Source organism: Chrysochloris asiatica, unplaced genomic scaffold (genome assembly GCF_000296735.1).
Source record: "Chrysochloris asiatica unplaced genomic scaffold, ChrAsi1.0 scaffold00013, whole genome shotgun sequence".
NCBI lineage: Eukaryota > Metazoa > Chordata > Mammalia > Afrosoricida > Chrysochloridae > Chrysochloris > Chrysochloris asiatica.
In genome coordinates this window covers 21,115,419-21,119,688 of record NW_006408531.1, presented here as the reverse complement: position 1 = coordinate 21,119,688, position 4,270 = coordinate 21,115,419, and positions in this window count along the sequence as shown.

The window sequence follows — 4,270 nt, the reverse complement described above, 5'->3', positions numbered from 1 at the left end:
TGTAAGTTTGGGGATTCTTGTGCATCTCCCCTCACTTCATATCAGCTGGCTGCTTCACTCAGCTGTAGCCCTCTGTGGCTATGTGCTTATACATGGGCTCAGGTGTCCCCAAGTCTCACCACACGTTGGACCAACCAGCCCTTCCTCCTCTCTCTCAACGGGGGTCAATGGACTGTGGCTGAACTCAGCCTGTTTTTCATTGCTGCCTTTCCACTCTTCCACTCACCAGTAGACCAGAGTGGTCACCAGCAAGCTTACATGCCTGTTTGTGTGTTCCCTTTGAGCTTCAGTCTTAGAGGGGAGTTTGTCCTGAAGGAACTTGATTGATTGCCTTGATGGCTTCCCAGAGAACAGCTTGCTTATTGTAGTAGTCAGTCATGCTGACATTTTAGTTTGGGGTTTTTCCTGATGATCTTTCTTTGACGATGTATCTTCTGTTGCTCTAGCTGTTCCAGGGCTGGTCTGCTTGTCCTTTCTAGTGGGAATGTCCCACCTCATAAGGTTCTGGATGGGACTCTGAATTCCACCTAAAGTCCTATACTCTGAAAAGGCTTTACAAATGGCCTATTTCACTGGTCAAGTTCTAGAACCCCTTTTAGGTATTCCAATCAGTTATAGGCTGAAGATGGGCTTACAAGTTTTCAGTAATCATGTTTCCCAACATCCCTTTCTATCCCACTCAAATGTCTATTTTACAGTAGTACGTAAGGGAAACCAATATTCATAAGACAGTCAAGCATTTTAGTATTATTTCCCTTCTTCAAACTATTCTTAGATCCCTGTATCACAGAGCCCTGCTGTTCCAAGGTTGAGCACACATCACTATTTATTCTGTTCTTGACTCTTTCATTTGTTGATTGAGTTCAGGGTGATACTGCCACATACGTCATTCTCTAGTTGTTGTCTGTTCTTGTTGGTTCTCAGTCCACAGAACTCTGTTTAGGGTGTTTTTCATAGTAGGATTGGCTTTGGCAAAATCCCTTAGTTTCTATTTATCCTGGAATGTTTTGATTACAACTTTGTATTTGATTGACAGCTTTGCTGGATAGAGGATTCTTGGTCGGAAGTTTTTTTTTTCTTTCGGGGTTTTATATATGTCTTCCCATTGCCTTCTTGCCTGCAGGGTTTCTGTTGAGAAATCTGAGCTTAAGCTGATTTGTTTGCCTTTATATGTTACAGTTCTCTTTTCCCTAGCTGCTTTTAGGATTCTGTCCTTGTCTTTGATTTTGGAAAGCTTGATTATTGTATGTCTTGATGATTTTCTTTTAGGGTCTATCCTTCCTGGGGTTCATTGAGCTTCTTGAATGGTTGTCTTTTCGCTTTTCAGGATGTTAGGCAATTTTTCTTCCAGAAGCTCTTCAACTATTTCTTCTGTGGACTTGTTTGATTCTTCCTGTTCCAGAATGCCAATAATTCTTTAGTTATTCCTCTTCAAGTTGTCCAACATGAATATTAGGCCTTCTTCAGATTTTGTTTTATCCTTTTTTTGTGCTTGCTCTTCTATCTTAGTAATGTTGAGAGATTTATCTTCTAGCCCACTAGTTCTGGCTTCTGTCTCTTCAATTCTACTTCTTTGCCCTTTCAGTGTATTGTCCATTTCTGTTATTCTATTATTAATCATTTGGACCTCTTTCTGTAGATTTTGAATTGTTTCCAATGTTGTATCTAACTTATTTGATTGCTTCTGTAGCACACTCCTGACTTCTTCCTTATTTTTCTCAACTCCATTGTAAAGTGTTTTGGTACATTTTATAATCATTTTTCTGAATTCCTTCTCAGGCATTTCCAAAGCGTAGGTCTACTTCCAGCTCATTTGCCTCAGTCACTTTATCTCGTTTCTGGACATGTGCTGATCTGGTCATCTGTTTCTGTTTTTTTGGACTATTCAGGAGTTATCTGTGGCCTTAATACTTAGATGAGTGTGTATTTTGGTATTTTTTATGCTTTCTGATTGCCTCCAGGTAGATGTGATCAAGATGGCCTTCCCTTTTCACTCTTCTTCCTGAGAAATTTCAAGATGCCACTGTTGATCATTGTGACGTAACTCAGGATTTAAATTTCAGCCTATTTCATTTTTAGTCTGCCTGTCCCATGCCACAATCCCCGTTCAGGTCTTTTTCCTAGTGGTAAACAGTTCAGGGCCAGTTGTGGTTATTTTGCAGTGCCATTTGGTTTTAAGTGGAAACTGTTATTTACATTTCAAGGAGACCTGTGTGCATGCATAGTTGAAGCCTCCAGGGGTGGGGATGGGGCATCCTCTCACTCCAGCACCCCCTCCAGTCACCTGAATGGAGGTGCACAGCCATCAAGAGACCAATGAGAATAAAAAAAAAAAAAGAATGTCCACATCTTTATCTCCGCGGTTCTGTCAGACATCCATGGTTGCTTTGATCCTTCCCCTGCTTGGGCTCAACATAATGGCAGCTCCAGGAGCAGCTGAGCATCTTAGATCACAAAGCAATGGATATCTTGCTTGTGCTACAAATTCCTCTAGCTGTAAGCCTTCTAACCTTCTAAATATTCCTTTATATGTGGTTCAGAGTTCTTGCACCATCCCCTGAGCCTGCTTGGTCCGGTATTCTGTGTTGTTGCTGATGGAGCTCCTCGCTGCACGTGTGCCCAATCTGCAGTATTGTTTGTTCTCTCCATAGATTCTTTCAGTATACAATTTTTGCTTTCACCTTCATCATTAGTGTTGCTGTGAAATGCCATCAAGTCAGTGCCGACTTATAGTGACCCTGTATAGGGTTTCCAAGGAGCGGCTGGTAAACTTATACTGCTGACATGAGGATCAAATGGACCTTGTATTCCATCAGATTAACCCACAGTGCCATAGTGGGTTACTAATTGGGCTGCTAACTGCAAGGCCAAATTCGAATCTACCAATTGCTCTGCTGAAGAAAGATGAGGCATTCTGTTCCCATAAAGATTTATAGCCTTGGAAACCTTATACAGGGTTGCTATGGTGGTGGCACACAATCACCACCAAGGATTGGTGAAGAAAAAAAAGAGATGTTTACTAGAAATCATATCCATACCAGAAACCTTCAGTTCATATAATATGCCATACAAGAATCTCTGGTATTATACTCAGAGATACCAAAAAGGAGCAACATAAAAGAAGTCCATTTCATCCCAAATCCAATTTTGCTTTAAATTGCATTTTATGCTTGTCCATAAAAGGACAACTGTAGGATTTTAATAAAAACGTCAAATGCCATAATATTTTTTCCTACTCAGCGACCCTGTATAGAGTTTCCAAGGAGCAGCTGCTGGGTTTGAACTGCCAACCTTATGGTAGCAATCCAGTGCTTATCTTACCACACCAGGAAATAACTTCATTTAAAAATCATTTTTAACTTTAGAGGTTCAGAACTCAGAATTAGCTTCACCTTTCAGAGTAAAGATAAAAAACAATATCCAGAAAATTAGTTTTTATAATATCTCTTGATAATTTCACCCCATTATGTCTAAGAATTTTCATTACCAAAATTTTCTTATGCATACACTTTAATGGAATTCTGCTGGGTGTGATATAATACAAAGAAAATGAAACAATGTCTCAAAAATGAAAGTTTATTAGTAAGAACTTTTGAGAGATGATTTTAAATGAGACTGAAATATGCTCAATCCGATTAATGTATTTTATCGCTCAAATTTCAGTTAAAATTTAAAATATCAGATAACACAATTCTGGATTCTATCTTTGGTTATTTTACACCTTGACCCAATTTCAACATCTTTGCTTTGAAGAATTACTTCAATTTAGGAACAAGGTGGTAAATCTGTGGGACTTTTGTTTACATGTTTCTTTTTTAAGTTATCAACACTGTTTTCCTTAATAGCACACTTAGATACATTGAAATTAGATTAAATCAGACCAGGGATGACAATACATTTCCACTCTGTGTGTATTACATATGTCAGGGTGGGAGAATTAGGGATGTACTCGTGAGCAAGACAGCTGGGATGCCTGTCCTTTTGGAGCTATTAAAATAAAAATCTTATTGAGCCAATAATAGGCTTCGATTGAAGTTTACTGAATATACAATATGCAAAGGAGATTAACATTTCAACCAGAGTGTCAGAAATGTTCCAAAGATGAGCAGACCTTGCAAAATTCTTATATTAAATCTTAACAGAATTAGGAAAAGAGTGGAAATTGAACTGATAAATTTGGGGTCATGAAGGATTGTCATATAGTATTGTCTTGAGGAACAATTAAATAGTACTGATATACTGTAAAATAGCTCCTTGTCTGATCCTCGAG